Genomic DNA, 27,096 nt, shown 5'->3' with positions numbered 1-27,096 from the left:
GTAGCCATCCTGATATCCAACAAAATAGACTTCAAACTAAAATCAATCAAAAGAGATCAAGAAGGACATTACATCCTCGTCACAGGAAAGATCGACCAAGATGAAGTTTCAATTCTGAACATATATGCCCCAAACATAAGGGCACCCACATATGTAAAAGAAACATTACTAAAGCTTAAACCACATATAAAACCCCACACATTAATAGTGGGAGATCTCAACACCCCACTTTCACCACTGGACAGATCTCCCAAATCGAAACTTAACAGAGAAATAAAGGACTTAACCGATGTCATGACCCAATTGGACCTAATAGATATCTACAGAACATTCCATCCTAACAAGAAAGAATATACTTTCTTCTCAGCACCCCATGGAACTTTCTCTAAAATCGACCACATACTTGGCCACAAAGCAAATCTCAACAGATACAAAACAATCAGAATAACCTCCTGTGTTCTATCAGATCACCATGGTTTAAAGCTAGATTTCAACAACAACAAAAACTACAGAAAACCTACAACCTCATGGAAACTGAATAATGCTCAACTGAATCACCAATGGGTTAAGGAAGAAATAAAGAAAGAAATTAAAGACTTCCTAGAGATCAATGAAAATGAAGACACCACATACCCAAACTTATGGGACACTATGAAAGCAGTGCTAAGAGGGAAATTCATAGCACTAAATGCCCACATAAAGAAGTTGGAGAAATCGCACACTAGTGAATTAACAGCACATCTGAAAGCTCTAGAACAAGAAGAAGCAAAGTCTCCCAGGAAGAATAGACGCCAGGAAATTATCAAAGTGAGAGGTGAAATTAATAAATTAGAAACTAAGAGAATAATACAAAAAATTAATGAAACAAAGAGTTGGTTCTTTGAGAAAATCAACAAGATAGACAAGCCCTTATCCAAACTAACCAAAAGACAGAGAGAGAGAATCCAAATCAACAAAATCAGAAATGAAAAGGGGGACATAACAACAGACATTGAGGAAATCCAGAGAATTATAAGGTCATATTTCAAAAACCTCTACTCCACAAAACTGGAAAACCTAAAAGAAATGGACATTTTTCTGGATAGATACCACATACCTAAGTTTAATCAAGACCAGATAAACTATTTAAATAGTCCAATAACCCCTAAGGAAATAGAAACAGTCATTAAAGGTCTCCCAACCAAAAAAAGCCCAGGACCAGATGGTTTCAGCGCAGAATTCTACCAGATCTTCAAAGAAGAGTTAATACCAATACTCTCTAAATTGTTCCACATAATAGAAACAGAAGGAACATTACCAAACTCCTTCTATGAGGCTACAATTACCCTGATTCCTAAACCAAACAAGGATGCAACAAAGAAAGAGAACTACAGACCGATCTCCCTCATGAACATTGATGCAAAAATACTCAATAAAATACTGGCAAACAGACTCCAAGAACACATCAGAACAATTATCCACCATGATCAAGTAGGCTTCATCCCAGGGATGCAAGGGTGGTTCAACATACGAAAGTCCATCAATGTAATACACCATATAAACAAACTCAAAGAAAAAAACCACATGATCATCTCACTAGATGCAGAAAAGGCATTTGACAAAATCCAACACCCCTTCATGATAAAAGTCTTGGAGCGATCAGGAATACAGGGAACATACCTAAACATAATAAAGGCAATATATAGCAAACCAACAGCCAACATCAAATTAAATGGAGAGAAACTCAAAGCAATTCCACTCAAATCAGGAACGAGACAAGGCTGTCCACTCTCCCCATACTTATTCAATATAGTACTTGAAGTTCTAGCCAGAGCAATAAGACAACATAAGGAGATTAAGGGGATTCAAATTGGAAAGGAAGAAGTCAAGCTCTCCCTATTTGCAGACGACATGATAGTATACTTGAGTGACCCCAAAGATTCCACCCAGGAATTGATAAAGCTTATAAACACCTTCAGCAACATAGCAGGATACAAAATCAACTCAAAAAAATCAGTAGCCCTCCTATATACAATGGACAAAGAAGCTGAGAAGGCAATTAGAGATACATCACCCTTTACAATAGCCAAAAATGATATAAAATACCTTGGGGTAACACTAACCAAGCAAGTGAAGGACCTATATGACAAGAACTTTAAGTCCCTGAAAAAAGAAATTGAAGAAGATCTCAGAAAATGGAAAGATCTTCCATGCTCATGGATAGGCAGGGTTAACATAGTAAAAATGGCAATCTTACCAAAAGCAATTTACAGATTCAATGCAATCCCCATCAAAATACCAACACAATTCTTCACAGATCTGGAAAGAACAATACTCAACTTCATATGGAAAAACAAAAAACCCAGGATAGCTAAAAGAAACCTGTACAATAAAACAACTTCTGGAGGCATCACAATCCCCGACTTCAAGCTCTACTATAGAGCTACAGTAATAAAAACAGCCTGGTATTGGCATAAAAACCGACATGTGGACCAATGGAATCGAATTGAAGACCCTGACATTAACCCACACACCTATGGACATATAATTTTTGACAAAGAAGCCAAAAGTGTACAATGGAAAAAAGAAAGCATCTTCAACAAATGGTGCTGGCATAACTGGATATCAGCGTGTAGAAGGCTGCAAATAGATCCATATCTGTCACCGTGCACAAAACTTAAGTCCAAGTGGATCAAAGACCTCAACATAAATCCAGCTACTCTGAACCTGCTAGAAGAAAAAGTAGGAAATAGTCTTGAACGCCTTGGCATAGGAGATCACTTCCTAAATATAACACCAGTAGCGCAGACACTGAGACAAACAATCAATCAATGGGACCTCTTGAAACTAAGAAGCTTTTGTAGAGCAAAGGATACGGTCAACAAGGCAAAGCGACAGCTTACAGAATGGGAAAAGATCTTCACCAACCCCACATCTGACAGAGGACTGATATCCAGAATATATAAGGAACTCAAGAAATTAGACATCAAAAGGACCAACAGTCCAATTGAGAAATGGGCTTTAGAACTAAACAGAGAATTCTCAACAGAGGAATTCCAAATGGCTGAAAGACATTTAAGGAATTGCTCAACTTCCCTAATCATCAGGGAAATGCAAATCAAGACAACTCTGAGATACCACCTTACGCCTGTCAGAGTGGCTAAGATCAAAAACACTGAAGACACTTTATGCTGGAGAGGATGTGGAACTAGGGGAACTCTCCTCCACTGCTGGTGGGAATGCAAGCTTGTACAACCACTTTGGAAATCAATATGGCGCTTTCTTAGAAAATTGGGAATCAATCTCCCCCAAGATCCAGCTATACCACTCCTGGGCATATACCCAAGAAATGCTCAATCATACCACAAGAGCACTTGCTCAGCTATGTTCATATCAGCATTGTTTGTAATAGCCAAAACCTGGAAACAACCTAGATGCCCTTCAACTGAAGAATGGATAAATAAATTGTGGCACATATACACAATGGAATACTACTCAGCAGAGAAAAACAACGACATCACACGGTTTGCAGGCAAATGGATGGATCTAGAAAAAATCATCCTGAGTGAGGTAACCCAGACTCAGAAAGACAAATATGGTATGTACTCACTCATAGGAAGATGCTAGATGTGGAACAAGGATGACTAGACTGCTACTCACATCACCAGTGAGGCTACCTGGAAAACGGGACCCCAAAAAAAGACACAGAGAAATGGACAAGATCTACATGAATAGCCTGGTCATGAGTGGGAACAATGAAGGGCGACAGTCGAGGGAAAGAGTGGGAGATCCTAGCTGGATCAAGAAAAGAGAGGGAGAACAAGGAATAGGAGACCATGGTAAATGAAGACCACATGAGAAGGTGAGAAGGGGAGGAAGCAGAGAGCTAGGGAGGCCCACGAAGATCCACAAAGATACCCCCTCAAAAGACTGCTGGCAATGGTCGCGAGACGGCAGGAACTGACCTACTCTGGTGATGGGATGGCCAGACACCCAAATAGTGGTGCCATAAACCCCATCCAAGGACTGAGGAATCTGAAGGCAGACACCCACGGCTGGTCCCCTGGTGGAGCACTGGGAGTCTAATTAGTGAGTAAGAAGAGGATCTATATGAGCGAGAATTGTTGAAGCCAAGGTTGGATAAAGCACCGGGACAAATAACCAAATGAATGGAAGCACAGGATCTATGAACCAAAGGCTGAGGGGCCCCCAACTGGATCAGGCCACCTGAACGGGTGAGACAGTCATTTGGCTTGATCTGTTTGGGAGGCAGCTGTGCATTGGTGCCAGGTCCTGGGCTCGTTGCATGAGTTGGCTGTTTGAATCCTGGGACTTATGCAGGGACACTTGGCTCGGTCTGGGAGGGGGGAATGGACCTGCCTGGACTGAGTCTACCAGATCAACCCCGGTCCTCGGGGGACACCTTGATCTGGAGGAAGTGGGAATGGGGGGTGGGCTGGGGGGAGGGGTGGGCGAGAGGGGGAGAACAGGGGATTCTGTGGCTATTATGTTGAACTGAATGGTGTTATAAAATAATAATAATAATAAAAAAAAAACCAAAAAAAAAAAAAAAGAAGAACACATAAAGTATATTAGTCAAGGAGGTCCATGGAAATAATCAGTAGGGTACATAAATATATGTGCACTTCTATGTGTACAGACTTATTCCCTTCTGTCCCTATTTACATCAAGACACTAGCTAACTATATTGTCCTCTAAATGTCTGAGTCAGGATGAGTATCTTCCTCCTCATCTCTTCATTCCACCCCATGTGCACCTCTGCTATGGAGCCTATTACTTTTCTCTTTTAAATTATATTAGGTTCAGTTCAACCTAATAAACATTTATTCAGAGAAATACTAGGAAAAACAAAATGAGTCAGTGTCTCTCCTCAAAAATTTACAATCTAAACACTGAAAGACAGCAGACAGCTTTTATATCATAAAAAGATACAAATAAGGTACTGTGGAGGCTTAAGCGAAATAAATCTTTATTATGCCTTATCTTTCTCACAAAAGGACAAATTCATTCTCTCTCTCTCTCTCTCTCTCTCTCTCTCTCTCTCTCTCTCTCTCTCTCTCTCTCTCTCTCTCTCTCGCACCTTGAACACCAGGGTGTACATTCTTGTGTGCATGTGAGCACACTCAAACACAGCACTAACACGATATACACACACCAGCAAATATTTACTAGATGGAAATCTTTAAAGTAACCGAGTAAATGAATTGAAGTAGAGTCTCTAAGTGTTGCAGGCTGAACTATGTCCCTGCAGGATTTATATGTAGTAGAAGTTCCCAACTCAAACACTAGAACCTCAAAATGTGACTATGATTGAAAACAAGGTTGTGTAAAAGGAGATTAAGCTAAAAGGAGGCCACCAAGGCAAAACCTAATTAAGTTTGAGTGGTGACCAAATAAGAAGGGTAAATGTGAAGGTGTGGGGTCACCAGGGATGTGTGTGCACCAGCAAAGACTAGAGTGTACAGCAAGAAGTGGGGCCTCCTATCACCGCCATCTTGGATTTCTAGCCACAAGAACTGTAAGACATGAATTTATGTCTGAAGCTTACCCACAGAAAATGATCCATAAAGTAAAAACAAGACTGAAAAATAAGGTGCTTAAATTCGTGGAGTTTTGCAAATTATGAAACAAACAAACAAAAAAAGACCATGATAGGAGTAGGGTACTGTGTAGTGATGAAGCATGGACTTGGTCAGGAGGCCCAATCTCCTTGCACTGGTGTGCTTCCTCATATGGCCCCAAGCATTTAAGTCAATAACTGTTTGCTTATTTGTTTAACCTAACAAACAACACATATGATTTACCAGTATACTGCAGAAAACATGGATAATATTCTCTCTCTCTCTCTCTCTCTCTCTCTCTCTCTCTCTCTCTCTCTCTCTGTGTGTGTGTGTGTGTGTGTGTGTGTGTGTGTGTGTGTGTGTGTGTGTGTGTGTGTGTGTACCTCTGTATATTCTTCATTCTAGTGGGCACTTTAAATACCTGAAGAAGCTTGATTCCCTTTTACAACCTTCTCGACACCCAGCTGTCGGCCTCATCAGGTCACTAAAATCTGTGCTCTTCCATGTCCATCATAAATGTTCCTAACGTGTATCTTAATTTGGTTTTTTGTTTTGCTTTATTTTGTTTTTGTTTTTGTTTTTCAGAAAAGGGTCTCTCTTTGTAGCCCTGGCTATGCTGGAACTCGATCTGTAGACCAGGCTATCCTCAAACTCACAGAGATCCACCTCCTGAGTGCTAGGATTAAAGGTGGGCAATAATTTTTAGATTTGTGCTACTATGTACAAAAACTATGTACATTGATATCTGTTTCTTCATCAAATTAAATAAGTAGACACAAACTACTTTCTATCATAATTTATTTATTGTCTATACTATGAAAGAAATGTTGAACAATATTTTCTATAAATAAAATATATAGAATATTGTGTCAAGCATTAGTTGTAATTGAAACTAAACATAACTTACCAAATGAGTAACATCAAATTACCACAAAGCATTTGCTTGATGATTTAACATGCTTAGAAACTTAATGTATGACCACTGAAAATAATAAAGCTACTAACTCATACCAGACTCAAGCCAAAGACCAGAACTACCTAGTACCATGCTCTAGTCTCAAAAGACAGATTTATGAGTGACAACCAGTGTTAAAATTCTTAGCTGACTTTATAAACTCATTAGTTTACATGATAAATCTTGAAAAGAACATTGCTAAGTAAAACCTAACATCACAGACTTGACTGTTAATAACAGCTGTTCATCAAGTGACTGACTGAATTGCCAAATCACTGACCAGTCTTCCACATCAAAACAATGCAAGCAATACCACATAAATGGCTAATACTATTATTTGTTTACTATTTGTTTAAATTGAGTGACTTTTTTTTTTGGTTTTTGTTTGTTTTTTTGTTTTGTTTTGTTTTGTTTTGTTTTTTCAAGACAAGGTTTCTCAGTTTAGCCCTTGCTCTCCTGGAACTCACTTTGTAGACCAGATATCTGCCTGCCTCTGCCTGTCAAGTGCTGTGACTGGTTAAGCAATCATAGGCACAAGGCCAGGTGGGGATAAATGGGGCTAAAAGACAGCCTAGACTGACAGTATCTCCAAACCTGCTGGACATCAGATGTGCCTTTGATTAATTCAGACAAAGGGGTCCTCTGAGCTCTCATGGCCGCAAGGCAGACACTATTTTCTTCAACTAAATGATACTAAAAATTCCTTAGAATCCACTCTAACAAATACCTAAGCACAATGTGACTCAGGATTCCTTTTAGAGGATATGTTTAGTGTGATTGGAACTTCAACAACTGAATATCATTTTAACACATAGGGATTATCATTTTTGCAAAGAGTGGTTACACTACAGATATCTTCCAAAATATAAAATGATAATATTTGATTTCACAGATTTATAGAACAGAAAGGCAATTTGTTTACTGGTAAGTTATCTCAGTGACAAATATAATTACTTCAAGATTATTTTAAAACTAAGAAGGAAATAGTAACCTCTCCTTATACTTTCTAGCACTTTGAAATTAATCAATCTCTCCAACAAGTGAAGACATAGAACAATGGAGTGCCTATCAGACCACTGGTCCTACCTTCCTTCCATCAGGACTCTCTAGGAGCAAGACTATTGGGATCTCAAGAATAAACTATATATAAATAAATGTAAAAATTAATTATTTTTACTTTTAATTGAAAACAGATTGTTTTCTCACATAATATATCCTGATTATGGTTTGTCCTGTCTCTTCTCCTCCCAGTTCGTCCCCACCTCCCTTCCCAACTGGATCCACCCCCTTTCTGTCTCTCATTAGAAAACAGGCTTCTACGTGATTATAATATAATATATTAAGATAAAGCAAAAACTAATACATCAGAATGGGACAAAACAAACAGAAGAAAAAAATAAAAAAAGGTACAAGAAAGAGACCCACTCATTTGCACACTCAAGAATCCCATACAAACAATAAACTGGAAGCCAATATAATATATATATTATATATATATATATATATATATATTAATTCACAAAGGAGCTGTAAGGGAAAAAGAGAGAAAAAAAAGTATATAAATAAAATAAAATAAAAATAAAAATACAAAATTTTAACAGGGCCTTGTTCAGCCATTGTAGCTAGAGTTTTCCTGTCTTGCCCACAGTCAGGACAAATCTTTGTCACCTGCCAGTCCCACAGCCGCTCAGACCCAACCAAGTAAACACAGAGACTTATATTGCTTACAAACTGTATGGCCATGGCAGGCTTCTTGCTAACTGTTCTTATAGCTTAAATTAATCCATTTCCATAAATCTATACCTTGCCACGTGGCTTGTCATGGTGGCGGCTGGCAGTTTCTCTGACTAAGCCTTCCACTTCCCAGAATTCTTCTCCTCCTTGTCCCGCGTATACTTCCTCCTACCTGGCCACTGGCCAATCAGTGTTTTATTTATTGACCAATCAAAGCAACAGATTTGACATACAGACCATCCCACAGCAAGCCATCATCAGAGAAGCTTCCTCCTGCAGCAAATGGGAACAAATATAGAGACCCACAGCCAGACATTAAGTGGAGAACGAGAGATGTTGGAACACTCAGCCCTAAATGGAATATGTCTACCAAATCCCTCCCTTTAGGGGTCAGGGAACCGCACAAAAGAGAAGGAGGAAAGAGTATAAGAGCCAGAGGGGATAGAGTACACCAGAAAACAAGGCCCTCTGCATCAACAAGATCGATGCACACAGGAACTCACAGAGCCTGAGGCAGCATGCACAGGGCCTGCATGAGTCTGTACCAGATGAGGTCCTAGAGCTGAAAGGAGAAGTGGACACATGGCCTCATCCTTAACCCAGAAGCTACCTCCAGTTGTTAACAACTTACAACTAAAATTTAGTTTCCTCAAAAGAGCATCACTGGGAAAACAATCTACTCTTAAGGGTAAGCTGCATGCTGAGCAGTACATGGCCAACCATAATGCCCTGTCAGGGCTTTTCCTTTTCAGTTTTTTTTAATTAATTAATTTAAAAATTGAATCTCTTAAAATTCTGACATACAGGAATCATTTCCTGAAAGTTTCTTCATTTGTTTTATTCATAGTTTTTCTCTAAACAGAAGCAGAAACTGTAAGATATTAAAATGACTGAGGTAAGGACACCAAGTTCAGAATCTATTTTGTGTTCGCTTACACAGGTCTCAGGCCCCTTACCCCTCCCCGGTATCACGTCTGCCTTGGCAACACATTTGAGACTTCCATGGCTTTGACCATGGTCCAGATGTATTAACCAAAATAATTAAAGTAAACTATAATGACTAAAAAAAGATAGAAGTCAAAAAATAATTGTCATGTTATGTCTGAAATAATTAGCACACTCTGCCAAGAATCAAAGTTTCCAGGTTACCCTGACCCTCATCCAACATTGATGTAAACTATGGTCTTTGTGGGCGTTGCCTTTAAAAAGGCTGAACCCTTGAGTTTGGGCACCAAGAAACATTTCAGAAGTAGAAGCCCACTCTTGATCTGGCCATTAATAAAAGGACTAGAAACTTTAATTGACTTAATCAGCATGGTTGCCAAGGACTAGCTTACATGGATCATATATGTACATATATGTATATATTTATATGTATATATAAATATATTTCAGTACATATATGTATAATGCCTAAAAGTGTAAATCCAGTCAAAAGAGAGTCATGAAACCTATCAGATAAGTTACTACCACTGTTTAGATAAATTTACATAGTCTCTAACTTCCTTCTAAATATTTACATTTATATGCTTAGACAAATGCTATTCCCAGCCTTAATCAGAGAAGTCACTTTTTGCAGTAAATGGCGGTGAATGCAGAGACTTGTGTTGAGATAAAGGAGATAAACTCATGGTATTGAGGATAAAGGAGAGTTGAATACTAAGCCATAAACAATGCATCTATACCACCCCTTTATGGCTCAGGGAACATCAGTGAAAAGAGGGCAGAAAGAACATAAGAGCAGTGGTTGTGGTTGCCTACACTTGGACTGTACAGAAATGGGCCTGTCAATGGTCAGGTATGGATCAGGGAAGGACTCATCGGGTCCTATGCCTGTTGAACCAGTGGCTACTGACAGATTCTTGGAGAGATCATTTCCTTTAGTTGTGCTAGTATTCTGCCACCACTCCAGCTGCATGACCACGCATGCGCAGTTCAGGAGCTAAGCAAGGGGTCTTGCATCTTATGTCATCAGTGCATGCTGGTGATTACATGCTTGTTGTATGGTCGTGCAATCTGCTCCATAAGCCCACATACACATGTTCACAGGGAATCCTTAAAAAGCCAAACACAGACTCCTCCCTCCTCTCTATTCTCTCTTCCCCCTACTCTCTCTCTCTCTCTCTCTCTCTCTCTCTCTCTCTCTCTCTCTCTCTCTCTCTCTCTCTCTCTCTGTCCTCTCCTCTCTGCATATGCTCCTTCCCCAGGCCTGGTTCTTTTATCCCCCAACCCCACCCCAGTAAAACTCTGATACTGGGTTTTGTCATGGCTCGTGCGTGCCTCATGACCTTTCTGCATCGTAACCAGCGCCACTTATCATTTCAAGTTGTACACCCACTGGTGAACCCACCAGGCTCCAGTACAGAGTTTCAAGTCCATGGTCACACTGACACTCCTGCAAAACAAAATGTCATGGGTGTGGCAAGGGAACTTGTAGGAAAAAGAAGAACTGATAAGGGTGGAAAAGGGAAAGAAAGGTAGAGGTAAGAACAATCAGAATGTGTTACATACGTGTATGAAACTGTTGGAAAACAAATATAACCAATAAAAAATAATTAAAACGTTTTAAGAGCCAATAAACTTTAAAAGTTATTTAATAATACTTGCACTTAATAAAATACAAATAAACAAGTGGTGCTGTAAGAATTAGCACGGTCCCATCCATCATTAAGATGGATCGTCCTACCTCAATAAATTAATCTAGAACTCTCTCACAGAGATGCAACATGTCTGTCTCCTAGATGATTATAGATGCTGTTGAGTTGTCAATCGATATTAACTATCACAGTAAGTAACATAACAATAAAATGTTGAATTAAATACTATCACTATCACTAATGCCAAGTTATTAATGGAAATAATTCCAAGCAACCCATTAACATAGACAGCTGTGATTAGTGTCTGGTTTCTTTTCTCAGTTTTTATCATGACTGTCAGGTAACAAAGATGAACAATTCTCCCTGAATCATTAACATAAATCTCTCTCCACTTTGGTGTTCAGTTGTTTTTAAGTTGTCTCATCTATTATCTGCTATAAGTAGGTCAAGCCTAATGATGTAACTTTCATTTATCTAAAGGTTCCATTGATGTTTCCTCTGTATACATGCCTCACAAACAGGCCCACTTATTAACAGACCTTCCTGTGTTTTCCTTTTTATGTTGGAAAGTACCAAGCAAGTGGAAAACCCTAACAGTAGGAGAGCACTTGCCAACATCAGTGAATGAAATTACAGTGTGACACTCTGGGTCTAAAAATAGACTGAAATTTAATCATTTCCTTTGAAGGAAAATAAAATGAAAATGTCATTTAAATAGATGTCTCAAATAAGTCATCTCTTTTGGAAAGAATAAATATCAGAGCACATTTCCCAGCATCCAGGGCGCCTGCCAGTCAGATCTCCGCCTCGGACATCATAAAATCCAACAAGAACAGAGAAAACCTGTCAGAACAGACTATCTACACCTCATTTACTCCGTTGACCTTTCCGTGTGCACAACAAACACAAGAAATTTGGATCACACCAACAGTCCCCCCAGGTCAGTTCTCAACCACACACATTTGATCATAAACACTGTGGATTTAGTGTCTGCCAACTGCATATGTTCTGAGCCAACCAAGACTCTGAGTTAGAGAAGCTAAATTTTCCTTGAGCCGCATCTCTGCTCTGACAGATTGAAAGTGTACTCGGGGCAGCGCTTGATTTTTACCAATGCAGCTTCTTAACCTCTGTAAACACCCAAGGCTAGCAATCAGCTCTGCCTACATCTAAGGGCACACAGTGACATGTGGCTTTATTCCCCAGACTCTATCGGGAATCCAAACGGAGTTCGAGCTGGTGTTTACTTATATCATGTTCCACCCCCATAAATACAATGTGGAACTATGGTCAGAGTTCTTGCTGAAAACCATTATCCAATGTTTTTATTGATTCCTAATGGTTGATTATTTTGATTCCCCCCCCCCCACAGAAACAGAGCAAGCCACCATCAAAAGCTAGCCTTAAAACTTTTTTTCCAGAATTCATATTCAGACTACAGTCCATGCATGCCTCTTTGCATATCCCAAGAAAGCACACAGACAGGCACAGTCAACAGTCTTTTGCTCAGCTTGGTAAGCTGGGAGAGAAGCTATTTCTTGTTTCCATGGTTTCAGAATGAATATGTGGGTAATGAGGATAGGAGGGCTGTTTCTAAGACTGAGAGGCTTCCCCCATGAGGTCATCAGAAGAGTTGAAAAGAAGTGCACTGCTTACCTCTCCTAATAAAGCTCGATTGTTGACCTAGAACTTCACAAAATAAAATGGAACTCTGGGTATAACTCATCTGAGATAATTAATGTAGCTCCTTTAATAGTTAAATAAAAAAATGATGGAAATGAATTACCATTCTGCCTCAATCATCAATCACACTTACTTATTGACCATTTTTGTTGTTGTTGTTGTTGTTGTTGTTGTTTGCTGCTGCTGCTATGACAAATGCCCATCTATACTATTTACAAGGCAAAAAGGGTTATTTCACTCACAATTTCAGAGCCTTCAGTCCAAAGTCTAGAGTCACTGTTTTGTCCTGAGTTGATGCAGAAAACCATGTGGGGAGCTGGACAAAGCTCAGTAAGTTAGCTCGTGGGAACTGGGAAACATAGAGGGGTGGCTACAGCTGAGGACAAAGTGTAGTTTTCCAGGGCACATCTCCAGTGACTTCCTCTGCCTAGGACCCACATCCCAATTACGGCATCATACTGTGACTCCATGAAGGGACTGACCCACATCAGAGCCCTCGGGTCCAGTCACCTCCTTACACAGCATCATCTGCCAACTAAGCCTTTTGGAGGAAAAGGACAATGTGTATCCAAACCACAGCACTCACCTCCTTATATGCGTTTGAACTCATCAGAGAAATTCTCTTGTGTGTGATGCTCCCTTTGTCTGGGACGCTGTCCCCAGATGCCTACAATATCCTTTCACTCCTACTCAGTAGTAACCATCCCAGAGAGAAGTTTCCTCATCATCTCATTCAAAACATGCCTCATATCATGCTCTGTCCCTTTAAGCTTGTCTTTATGGCATCTGATATTTCATTACATATTTATTACGTATTATTTCTCCATGAAAACAGGGACTTTTATTTACTGTTGTACTCAACTCCAGTAACAGTAGCTGCCTGGCACATTGTAAGTATGAACTCCCTTATCAACCAGTTTTCATGATGAAATAAGGGTGCTTCTGTGTGTCACAGTGTATGTACCAGGCCAGGGGCTATGCCATGTTTAAGTCCAATGCAGCTCATCAAGGAACTGTTAACATTTATGGAAAATATTTTCTGAATCCTCTGTGATAAGATACCTAAAAGTCAAATGAAGATTCCTTTCTATTATTTAATAACAGTTTTCATTTATTTGTTTTATTTAATAGTTTTCATTAATTGTTCCAAGATTTTTTCAATAGATTTGGACATGAAAAGCAACTAAAATTAAAATATATTCTTCTCTTATCATTTGTAAAGTATCACTGGTTATGAAAAATTATAAGTATCTCTGAAATACCAGTGTCTCATTAGTTTTATACAAAGTGTTTCTTTTCATTTTTTATTATGTAAGTTTTGATATAAAAATCCACATAGTCTAACATATATAACCCAGGTTATGTTGTTATGGTTAACTTTGGAAATGAAAAGAGTTCCGAATTTGCCCAGCTTTAAACTAATTAGAGTGGTCTATTTAAGGAAATATCAAATCTTCCTATCCATGGGAGTAGGGAATGGCTTCCTTGTCTTTGTACTAAAACCAGCAGCATGCTTATCAATGCTTGGTGATACTGGTAGAAATGGGGCTCTCAGTGATGCTTTTCCAGTTGAATACACCTATAATCCCAGAATTAGGGAGATAGAAGTAGGAAAAAATGAGTATTTAAGGCTAGCCTAGGCTACATTATAAGTTCCAGGTTGACTGGAGCTGCATAACAGGACTATGTACCATTAAAAAAAGAAAGACACACTTGAAATATATGAGCACAGACAGATTCTAGAATGGAAGTTTCTCCCAATGTCTCCTAAGTAGCTACGAAATTCTGTAGTCTAACAGGTACCAGAGAAGTAGATTAAAACTACTTGTACATCCTAAGCCCATAATGTAGCAAGATTCAAGTATCTTTTTCAGAAATAATAAATAAAAAATCTTGCACATGATCAAGAGGTATTGAACAAAAGGTAGCTACAACATTTAAAACATGAGCATGTTATATATAATTTCTAGTGGGAAGCTTCTTTGCTGGACACAGAAATGACCCACAGAATAGAATAGCATCAGCATTTATGTCTGTTTGCTTCCTCATCCCCACAGTCATTAAAAAAGTCAGAGCTGAAGTTGGTACAACAGAGGCTTCTGTAATGGTGCCAATCAAGCTCTATCTTCCCCATTTCTAAATTTTCCATTTGCAAGTACATGTCCATAGTGCATTAACTAATGACATAAAATAACAGTGTATTTTCATCAGTAACTAGAAATGTCCTGCCTCTCAAGTTTCTCAGAAAATGGAAAAAAAAAAAAGGAAAGAGCAAGCTTATAACAGTAAATTGAAGTCAAAGTTTTATCACATGGATAAATTTCTGAATTATGTGTATGCTCTCAGAAGTCCCCTTACAGCAAAAATAAATAAGTAAAAACATACTTCCTTCAGTCTTAGATTCTAGAGGTCCCTTTTCCTTGTGCAAAAACCAGAAAATTACAGGCACTCAATGTAATGTGGCCAGTCAGGTGGAGTTAGACCAGCATCGCTGGAAACTCTCATCCATCCTGTAATGTACAGGAAAGTGTGTGACAAGGACATGCATCCACAGCCTTATTTACAAAAAAAGAAAAAAATGCACGATAGCAATAGGAATTCACACGTGTACAGCACTGACTGCACACTAGGTATTCTCTGTGCAGCATATGTGGTATGTGCGTGTGCATATGTGAGTGTGTGTGCACATGTGAGGAAATAAACATATATTATAGAATCTTGACAACACCCCTGCAAGAAAGTGACTAGTGGTATCCATGTTTTGAAGATGAAAAAATGGGACTCAAGATCACAGGTCTCAAAGAATTGCAGAACTAGCATTTAATCCCACAAGCTACCTGAATGGGTTGTGTGTTTTATTCACAATGCTACACTGCCTGGAATAGACATTTGCCCACAAATGAGCCAGTTGGGTGACTCACCTCAAAGCTCTTTTCCCGGAATGGTACTGAGGAAGTGTGACTAATTTTGAAGTCAATAGTGGCATTGCTATCACTGATCCTGCATAAGATCCTGGGGCTCTGGGATTACCACTTCAGCTCACCTCAGGAGAGTTTCTGGGTTACTTAGAAAAGTTGAACTATCTCACTGATCACTACTTTGTCATCACCAGTACAGTTTTGAGGTCCTGTTCTGTGGATGGTGAAGCACTGTCATGTACATCCCAAAACGTCTCTACGTGGAAGCTATATCCCCAGTTTTATGGCATTGTGGGGTTGGGGCCTTGGGCCTTCAGACAAGATCATGAGGGTGAAACTATGTAGTGAGATCCTTTATAAAAAAGAGACATCAACTCTCGGCCTCCATTCCCAGTAGATTACACAAAGCACAACCTTCCTCCCTAACTCCAGCCCTTTGTCTCAGCTGCCAACACTCTAAGATCCTCCCTGGAAACCTATCAGCCATATACACCAGCCAGGGAATCAAATAGGCAATCTCCACTCTCCTTCCTGGTCCCCAATTCCAATCTCCCTGTTTTATCCCCAGCATTGTAGCAGACCACCTGCTGTGGCCTCTCCTTCTCCTGTGCCCCTACTCCCAGGGCTGATCCTGGTGGCACACCCAGCTTCCCTCCCTCCTGTGGGCTCTCTTAGGACCCAACCTCCTCCAGCCCATCCCTGTCCTTAGTGTCACCCTCAAATGCCTAGAGATGCATTCTACCTGAGATTCCAGTGACCACACCTGGCAGAGTACCAGAAGTGTTCCCACGAGGCAATCCAAAGCCACCACACTCTCCTAAGAATCAGAGAGGGTAACAGAAAACAAGAAACAGAATATCCACCCAACAAAGACAAGCCAGATATCAGCACCTAGAGTCATAATCATCCCAAGCCCAGATGCCTAGATGCCTAGATGCCAGCGTAAAAACCCAATCAATAACCACGAGGACAGTATGTCTCCACTAAAGCCCTGCTACCTTACTACAGCAGGCCCTAAGAAATACAATATGCTTGAAGCACAAGAAAAGAACTTCAAAATACCATTTATGAATAAATTCAAAGCCCTTAAAGAGAATATGAACATATCCATTAATGAAATCTATGAAAATATAAACAATGGGATGAACATGGAAGCAGAAACAGAATCACTGAAGACAACCCAAATTGAAGAAAAAAACAGAAACAAAAAAATTTACAAACTCAACATTGAACCTCAAAAGCAAGCCTTAACAGGGAGCACAGAGGCTGCACAGGTCTGAACCAGGTCCTTTGCATATATATATATATGCTTCCAGTTTAGTGTTTTTATAAGATTCCTGAGTATGAGAATGATTTGGTCTCTGATTCTTGTGCCTTCTCCTGGGATCTTTTCTTCTATTTCTTTGTCTTGTCCAACTCTGTTGTGATAGTTTTTGGTTTTTCTTTTTATATTTTATTTTGTTATGTTTTATTATTATCATCCCTTAACAGTGGTTCTCAACTTTACTAATCCTGTAAGCCTTTAATATAGTTCTTCATGGTAAGCCCCAACCATAAAATTATTTCATTGCTACTTCATAACTAATTTTGCCATTGTTATGAATCCTAATGTAAACATCTGATATGCAGGAGATCTGACATGTGGCCTCCAAAGGATTGCAACCCACAGGTTGAAAACCCCTTCCTTTGATATTTGTTTCTTTCTAATCAGACAGAAAAGAAGTGGATCCAGATGGGAGGGGAGATGGGGAGGAACTGGAGGAAGTAGAAGAATGGAAAATCATAATCAGGACATACTATGTAAGCAAAGAATCTATTTTTAATTAAAGGAAAAAATAAATACATTTTTAAAAAGCAAGCTTCAAAGAAAATACAAGAGATGGAAGACAGCATCTCAGATACTGAAGGCAAGATAGAAGAAACAAATACCTTGATCAAAGAAAATGTTAAATGTTAAAACATTAAAAAAATTCTAAGATACTATGAAAGACCAAATCTATGAATAATACGAAGAGAGAAAGAAGAAACCTGGGTCAAAGGACCAGAAATATTTTCAACAAAATCACAGAAGAAAATTTCCCTAACCTAAATAAAATGCCTATCAAGGTATAAGAAGCATACAGAACACCAAATAAAATCAACAAGAAAAGAATTCCCCTTAGTACATAATAATCAAAACATAAAACATATAGTACAAAGAGAGAATATTAAAAGCTACAAGGGAAAAAGACCAAATAACATTTAAAGGCAGATCTGTTAGAATAACACATGAGTTCTGAACAGAAACTCAAAAAGCCAGAAGAGCCTGGGCAGATATTCCACAAAGAGATGCCAGCCAGGACTACCATACTCAGCAAAACATTCAATCACAATAGATGAAGAAGAGAAGGCATTCCATGATTTTTTTAAGAGCCATATTTATCTACAAATTAAGCTCTACAGAAGGCTCTAGAAGGAAAATTTCAACCTGAAGAGGTCAGCCACACCCAAGAAAACACAAGGAATAAATAACCTCAGACTATCAAATCACACCATAGTAACAAAATAACAAGAATCGACAAACACTGCTCATTGATAATTCTAAATATTGGTGATCTCTGTTTCCTAGTAAAAAGACACAGACCAACAGATTGGACTCAAAACCAGAATCCATTCTCTGATGCATCAGAGTAGCACACCTACCATCAACTACAGACATCATCTCAGGGTGAAAGGATGGAAAGAGACGTTGCAAGTAAATAGACCCAAGAAGCAAACCTCTGTAGTCATTTTAATATCTCACAAAATAGATTTCAAACCAAAACTAATCAGACAAGATGGAGAAGGACACTATATATTCATCAAAGGAAGCACTACTATACCTTAAGTAATATATAGACCTTCACATAGTGATAGAGTGACTTCAATACCCTAATTTCTCCAATAGACAAGTCATTCATACAAAAAGTAAACAAAGAATTGCTGGAGCTAACTGACATCATAACCAGAATGAACCTAGCAGATATTTACAGAACATTTCGCCCAAACACAAAAGAATATACCTTCTTCTCAATAGCCCATGGAATTTTCTCCAAATCCAACCATGTACTTGGACATAAAGCAAGTCTCAATAAATACAAGAAAACTGAAATAACACCCTGCATCCTATCAGACCACTAAGTTGGATATCAGCAAGAACAGAAACAGAAAGCTTGCAAAATTTATGGAAACTGAACATCATTCTAATGAATAAAAAGTGGGTCAAGACAGAAATTAAGAAAGAAGTTAAAAACTTTAGAATTGAATGAAAATGAAAACACAACATACCTAAACTTAAGGGACAATGAAGGTGATCCTAAAAGGCAAGTTCATAGCATTAACTGCTACATAAAAAATTAGAGCAATCTTATACAAGCAATTTAATAGCACTCCTGAAAAGTTCCAGAACAAAAAGAAGAAATAACACCCAAGAAGTGTAGATGACAAGAAATAAACTCAGGGCTGAAATCAATAAGATAGAAACAAACAAACAAAAGCAATACAAATCATCAATGAAACAAAGAGTTGGTTCTTGAAGTAACTCAATATGACTGACAAATCATTAGCCAAATAACTAAAGTGTGGAGAGAGAAGATCCAAATTTAAAAACTTAGAGATAAAAAGGGGAATGTAAGAACAGACAATGAAGAAATTCAGAGAATCATAAAGATATACATAAAAACCTATACTCCACCAAATTCAAAAATCTAAAAGAAATGGATAATTTTCTTAATATATACCACTTACCAAAGTTAAATCAAGATCAGATAAACAATTGAAATAGACCTATAACCCATAGTGAAATAGAAACAGAAATCAAAAGTCACCCACTTGAAAAAAGCCCAGGACCAGATGACTTTAACACAGAATCATACCAGACTTTCAAAGAAGAGTTAATGTAAATACTCCTCAATTTATCCCACAAAATAGAAACAGAAAGAACATTCCCCAGTTCTTTTTATGAGGCCACAGTTACCCTGATAGCAAAACCACATAAAGAATCAACAAAGAAAGAGAATTACAGACCAATTTTCCTTATGAACACAGGGACACAAAAATACTCAATGAAATACTTTCAACCAAAAACATCAAAAAGATTATTCACCATGATCAAGTAGGATTCATCCCAGAAATGCAGTGATGAATCAATATATGTAAATCGATAAATGTAGTTCATCAAATAAACTGAAGACAAAAACTGAATGATCTGCATCCTTAGATGCTGAAAAGGCCTTTGACAAAATCCAACACCCTTTCATGATAAAAATCCTGGAGAAACTAGGGATACAAGGGATATACCTCAACATAGTAGAGGCGATTTACAGCAAACCCACAGCCAACGTAAATCTAACTGGAGAGAAATACAAAGCATTTTCACTAAAAACCAGGAATAAGACAATGTTGTCCACTCTCTTCATAACTATTCAATATGGTACTTGAAGTCCTAGCTAAGGCAATAAGACAACTGAAGGAGATCAAGGGGATACAAATATTAAGGGGAAATTTCAAAGTATCTTCATTTGCAGATGATAAGATTGTATTCCTAAAGGACCCTAAAAATTCTGCTAGGAAACTCCTATAGTTGATAAACACTTTCATCAAAGTAGCAGGATAAAAAATTAATATACTGAAATATGTAGCCTTTCTGCATACAAATTACAAACGGACTGAGAAAGAAATCAGGGAAACAATACTTTTCACAATAGCCTCAAAAAAATAATAATAAAATATCCTGGGGTAACTCTAACCAAGTAAGTAAAAAACTCACATGATAAAAACTTTAAGACATTGAACAAAGAAATTGAAAAAGACATCAGAAGATGGAAAGATCTCCCAGGATCACAGATCAGTAGGATTAATATAGTAAAAATATCCACCCTACCAAAAGCAACCTACAGAGTCAATGTCATCTCATCAAAATTTTAACGCAATTTGTCACAGATCTTGAAAGGACTATTTTCAGCTTCATAAGGAAATACCTAGGATAGCTAAAACAATCCTGAATAATAAAAGAATGCTGGAGGTTATCACTACCCCCAACTACAAACTGTAATAGAGAGCTACAGTAATAGAAAACATAGAATTGGCATAAAAACAGACATATTGATCAATTAAATTAAAATGACACATATCTATGAACACTTGTTTTTTGTTTTTTGTTTTTTGTTTTTTGTTTTTACAGAAACCTGAAATACACACCAGAAAAAAAGATAGCATCTTCAACAAATGGTGCTGGTCAAACTACTGTACTGTGAAAGTAACATAGCAATAAAATGACTTCTAACGACATTATGCTATACTCATAGATCAGTGCCTTGCTCAGCTGTTATCAGAGAAGCTTCCTCTTACCACAGATGGGAACAAATACAGAGACCCACAGCCAGACATGATGCAGAGAGTGAGAGACCTTAGAACACTCAGTCCTAAATGTGATGTCTCCATCAAATCCCTTTCACTGTGAGGAACAGGAGCCAGAAAGAATGTAAGAGCCAGAATGGCTAGAGGACACCAAGGAAACAAGGCCTTCTAAACACAGCAGGAACGATGCTCAGTGAATATGAGCACAGGGCCTGAACAGGTATGCACCAGATGGGGTCCTGGCTCTGAGAGGGAAAGTGGACACAAGCCCCCACCCCTAAGCCAGAAACTATCTCCAATTGACAATCACTGACAAATAAAAAACAAGTTTTCTCCAATAGAGTCTCACTGAGGATACAAACTACCCTTAAGGGCAGGCCTTGTGACCAACAGGAGCGGCTAACACAAAATGAACTCAATGGCATCTTTAGAGTTTCTCTGCCTCGTGTTTTGTCCAGGCTTTTCTTTTTAACCTTACAGGTCCTTTGCATATATATTATGGCCTCCAGTTCTGTGTTTTTATGGGATTCCTGTGTATATAAAAGTGGCTCTGGGTGTGTGCTTCTCATGCCTTTCCTTTGCCTCTTTTTCTTCTGGTTTTGCTTTTTGTCATGTCCTATCCCAATTTGCATGGTATTGTTCTTATTATTATTCTCTAACTGCCCTGTTTGTTTTCTAACAAGAGACAGAAAGGGTGTGGGTTCCGAACAGAGGAGAAGTGGAGAGGATCTCGGAGAAGTTGGGAGAAGAGACACCATAAGAGGAACATTTTGCATGAACATAATCTATTTTCAATGAAAGAAAAATAGAAAAATGAGAGAGGGAGATCAGAATGCCCTCCTTCCCTCCTCCCCACCCCCTTTCTCTTTCCACTGTGTGAGGACAGAAGTTGAAGGTGGCTCTCCTTAACCTGCAGACAGCAAGTTCACCAGAAAGTGACCATGTCAGTATCTTGACCCTGGGTTTCCAGTCTCCATAGCTGTGTTTACACTGCCTGGTATTTGGGATGTCATTCTGGCAGCCTGAGCTGACTCAGACAATCACAAACAGTGTCTGGTGACACCCACAAGACAGACTGTACAGCTGTGTCCATGGAAGAGATTCCAGCAGGGCAGAGAAACCATAGAAGAGGCTCACTGATGGGAATCTTTATGCCCTTTCCTGGAAATAGGTAAACAGAGAATGTTGGGTGCTTATCACTGAGGCCAGTATAATTTTTGTCATTATTACTAGTTCTCTGAATACTTTAATATAACATCTACTCCTCACAACAATCCAATGGAAAGTGAATTCTTGAAAGAGTGATTTCCCACCAAAGCACACTGTACCTGGCTGGACAGAGGCAACCCCAGTACTGTGCACAAAGCCCCTCACTCTGCCCCAGTAACATGCAGCACGTGGCAAGGGAGGATGAGGTTTTCTAGTAGAGCTTTCAGAGCTTCTGATGTATAGCACGGAAGGAATCCAGGAAGGAGGGCCTAGAGTCAAGACCTTCTGGAGGATCTGAAGCCTTGCTCTGTACATGGGTACACACACCTGACACTCTAGAAATGGTCAAAAACCTAGGGAGGCCACAGGCCCCACTGTGGGAACCTATTACTGACACTGCACCAAATGGATGTGTAGTTAAAATACTTTGTAAACATTTATGTCCTACGCGTGGACCAGTTCAGCTTTCAGTACTGCTTTGAGAAGCATCTGTGACGGACGAGCAATGGTCACAACAGGGACTCACAAATGACTAAGGCTTCAGAATAAGTAGCTGCTGAATGGTTGGTCCAAAAGAGGACATCTATATCACTCACTCCAAGGTCTAGATAATGTCAGATTAAAAAACAAGAGGAGGAGGAGAAAGGGGGTCTCATTTAAGGTCCTGCTAAGACAAAGGAAAACAGCAGGTTCTCACTCCTGAAATGATTCTTCCTTTCACATTAACTCAAAAGTGGAAAAAGAACATCACTCACAACATTGAATATGGATACTGCTGCCAGTCTCAGTTCTGATGGAGACTTGGCCAGGTAACCATTTATCTGAGTTATCTAATCCTAAATTATATTCCCTTCCAAATAAATGTGGACATTAAGAATGTTTTAATGCTTTAATTTTCATAATGAGTATTTTATAATATCTTGAATCTGAAAGCTGAAGTACCCATTTCACCCTGCATTCCCCAACCCTGTTCTCTGTTGGGAAGCTCAATCAGTCAAATATTGAGTTCCTACAGTATGGTTGTGCTTTTTTCAGAAAAGCTCTATTCATTTGAGCATTATGTTGTCAAAAACATCTCAGTACTTAGGAAAAAATTGCCCCACAAATTAATAAAGGCATTCTTTGTCAACCATCTGGCAGGTCGTTAGATGAATGATTTTCTTCTCTTTTCCCAGTCTAATGATTCCAGCACAGCCCACTACCAGATGTCTTGTGTTTCTGAACAAATGACGATAAGTGGTTTTGGACTAGCCACAGATTTATAAACACTGAAAACTCGGAGCTCTATCAAAAATATAATGTATCAGACTGTGGGATTCTGAATCTAATGTACACTACTTAATTTCCTCCCAAATGTTATGGATATTTTCCATTCCCCAGGATGATTCCAAAGATAAAGGGAAATGGTACATTCAGAAATTAACAAGCAATAAATGGTCATTCTGTCTGTTTTGTTATAGCAATTTTCAAATCAAGAATTATATATAAATTATGCAAATTTATGAGAATTCAACATTATGATGAGATGTGCCCGATGTGTGTTTTGAAGATTGTCCAAAGGGTCTCTATGGCTGTGTCTGTCTCCTTTTCATTAAGCAATCCCCTTTCCCTCCTGTTGTCTATTTGTCACTACAGATTCTGTTGTTGTCCATAGAGCTCCTGTCATTTTTCTCCCCTTATGCCTGGTTACCTGCCTCTGAAGGGTAAAAGACGCTCTCACAGAAACACCCATGGAAGCCCATAGAGCCGCCTGGGGTAGCACAGTGACCCCTCTCCAAAGCTACTTTCTACATTTTTCCCTTCAATACCTGTGGTTTTCTTGAATAATTTAGTAAAAAAAATTAAATCTATTTTCTCATAGTTAGAAATTAACTCTTACTCAGTGACATAAAGAATTTCTCACCAAACTGTACATGTTCCTGGTTGTGGGTCTAATGTTTTGCCCCGCCCTCACACCCTCACATGATGGATAGTGTGCCCCACCTCCTGGGCTGAAAGGCAGCGGGGAGGACCACCTACCACTAGATCAGTACTCACAGATGAGGACTCTACAGGAGTACCTCAGTACGACTCGGGTGTTTACTGCCTTTTTTTTTCTTTTTGACAACTTTATGGAAGTATAATTGATATGCAATAAACTTCACGCACTTAGAATATACCATTCAATGTCTTGAAATATTTACGTAACCAAAAAGCCAATAACTCATCCAAGACAATGAACTTACATGTCCACCACCCCATAAGCTTCTTTGTTCTTTTTTGGTAATATTTTTAGTCTTAAATCGTCTTTCAGTCAGGTTGCCACAAAATTGACAGTCTAGAAATAGCACTTGATTATATCAGGCCAATGTGGTTATCTTAGTGAAATTTCAGCAACTCTATTCTCTTTCAGCACTAATTAGGGATCATTTAGTCCCTGAAATATTGCATTTCACCTTTTTTCCCTCCATAATCAATCCTATGAATAGCTTCTCACAGAATAAGGAGTGCTAACACAACCTATAGTAAAAAACTCTTAGTCTTGTGTGTGCATTATATTATGACTTGCAGTTTAATATTTTTGTGAGATTCCTGAGTATGTGAATGAGTGGGGTCTCTGACTCTTGTGCCTTCTTTTGGGTTCTTTTTCTTCTGTTTATCTTGTCCAACTCTGATGTCATAGTTTTTGTTTTATCTTATTGTATTTTGTTGTCTTTTACTACTAGCCCTTAGGAGGCTGTTTGTTTTCTAATGAGAGACAGAATGGGAGTGGATCTGGATGGGAGGGGAGGTGGAGAGGAACTGGAAGGATTAGAAGGGAAGGAAATTATAATCAGGTTATATTATGTGAGCAAAAATCTATTTTCAGCAAAAGGAAAAGAAATCCTGAGTCTTAACATGGCTTAGTAGACTCTTTAAAATTAAAGATACCTTATAAAATACCCACCCACAGGCATTTACTATGCTTTCACTGTGACATTGAAGAGCAAGAAGGCACCAATTTTATAAATATTTAAAGAAACGTGAGGTCCTAGAAAATCAGGCCTTTTACTTAATAAGTCATAAAATGAATCAATAAGTATGTAATTCACATCAACACCACAGGACAAACTCCATTTTTTGAGCATGTTCTGTCTTGAAGATCATCCTTAAAAACAAACAAACCAACCAAACAAAAAAACCTTCTTGGCCATTATACATTAAAACTGTAATGTGATAGATCATCTAGTTAGAGTCTGAAAACTTTATATCCTAGGAACAAATTTGTTGGAAACAAGTATTTTATGATTGTCGTTCTAAAGGAGAAGGCTCTTGCCAGAAGGTCTTACCAAGAAAGCATCATGTTGGCATGACTCAGCAAGCTACAAAAGGTCAGGCCACAAGCCACAGGGTATAGACGTTACCTACTACATTGCATTACTGGATGACGGTAGTGACATCATAGCAAATGTCTGGTGATGCTGAATTATGGCAAATCCCAACTGTTATGCCTGAAAAGGGAGTGAGTGTGTGTGTGTGTGTGTGTGTGTGTGTGTGTGTGTGTGAGAGAGAGAGAGAGAGAGAGAGAGAGAGAGAGAGAGAGAGAGAGAGAGAGAGAGAGAGAGAGAAGAGGTTATCAATGTGCTTTTTGAAATTAAAGTGTCTTCAAATAACTGGAGAATTTATTAATTCTGGAACAGGTGTTCCGAGAACATTTTCTTCTCTTGAACCCTAATTGCTAGATGATGATCTTCTCTCACTAATGCGAGGGCACTCCAGCTGGTTGTTCCGATCTCACAGCGAGTTCCTGGGCCTGACTGATCTTTGCACTTCCTAATATGCACAGCATTTTTGTTCGTTGCCTGACAGAACTGATAAATGTAGAGCAACCCCGTGTTGAATACAAACATATACATTTAGGAAGCAGCACTCTGGCTTCCAGAGCCAACACTGTTGTTTCATTTGCTTATTTAATAATAGTAAATGGCACTGCAGTCTCAGAGGAGCAGGGGGATGGCAAGGAGTGAAAGACACATGCCAATCAGTGGCCGGGACACAGAAGTTAGGAAACAGCACAGCTGGACTGTGCACAAATGGTGTGTGGCATTATTTCCTGCTAATATTGTCCCAATGTTGCCCTTACATTAAATTGCATTCAACATCTAATATGTGGTGATAAATAAATGGAAACAACGTGACTTGAAGGGAAAGCATTGCCACTTAGATTGACTTTTTTTCTTAAAAGAAGAGACATGATACTATGTTACAAGAACTTGGTAAAGTAAACAGTAAAGACTGACCCTCTGTTCAAATACCACCATCAACTCCAAATGCCCCTTCATATTCCCTGTCTCTTTGCTAAGTGGTCCCCTCCTGAAAAGAAAAAAATGGAGCTCCAGTGCCTTAAGCCTTTGTTCTAGGAGGGGCGGCTTACTTTTCTCCATTCTGAAAACCCTTCCTAGGGAGAGCCTTCGGCTGCTTTTCCCTGAGGCAGTGCCCCATGGCTCCCATGCCATGAGGGCTCAGGGCAATCCTGGGCCCACTTTAACATCTTTAAAAACACTGAAGATGACTAAAGACAAGGCAGATTTCTTCCTCTGCTGGGTTTCTTCTATTAACTTTCTCTAGCAGCTCCATAGACTCTGGCAGCAAAGATCAGTTCTCAACTTCCTGATGCTGGCACTTGGAGCAGCGCTGTCCCTGAGATGGCAGGGCCGTACTTCAAAGGGAACAGAGCTTTAAGACACAAGACCACTTTCTATTCTGCCTAAATGCCTGTTGCAATCTGTTAATCAGTGTGTGCATCTATGTGTGTGTTTTAATGACATTCTCACAACTTTCATTTTCATCAGAAAAGCAAGGAGTTTCCTCCACAATCTTTGACACACTGCAGAGAAGGCACTCTGATATTCTCTTACATGTTCAGCTCTACATGAAGTGCCTGCCATACCAAAGCAGCCCAACAATCCTCTAAAAAAATGAGAAAATGGATAAATGAATGAAAAATCAGAATTTGCCCGGTTGCATTAGTTCCAATTCAAAAGTTACAGTGCAGGGAATAAAAGTAAAGAGAAAGTAGAAAGAATGATGTTCTTGGGCACGGA

General features: G+C 38.9%; 1 long non-coding RNA gene across 1 annotated transcript in view; it reads right to left on the bottom strand.

Annotated features, from left to right (window-relative positions):
• Window positions 1-27,096, bottom strand: part of LOC143267798 (uncharacterized) — a 291,852-nt gene that overhangs the window by 192,009 nt on the left and 72,747 nt on the right. The gene's annotated exons all lie outside the window — the stretch shown is intronic.

Source organism: Peromyscus maniculatus, chromosome 11 (assembly GCF_049852395.1).
Source record: "Peromyscus maniculatus bairdii isolate BWxNUB_F1_BW_parent chromosome 11, HU_Pman_BW_mat_3.1, whole genome shotgun sequence".
In the NCBI taxonomy this organism is placed as follows: domain Eukaryota; kingdom Metazoa; phylum Chordata; class Mammalia; order Rodentia; family Cricetidae; genus Peromyscus; species Peromyscus maniculatus.
Note: the sequence above shows the minus strand (reverse complement) of the source record. Positions and strands in the feature narration are given on the sequence as shown.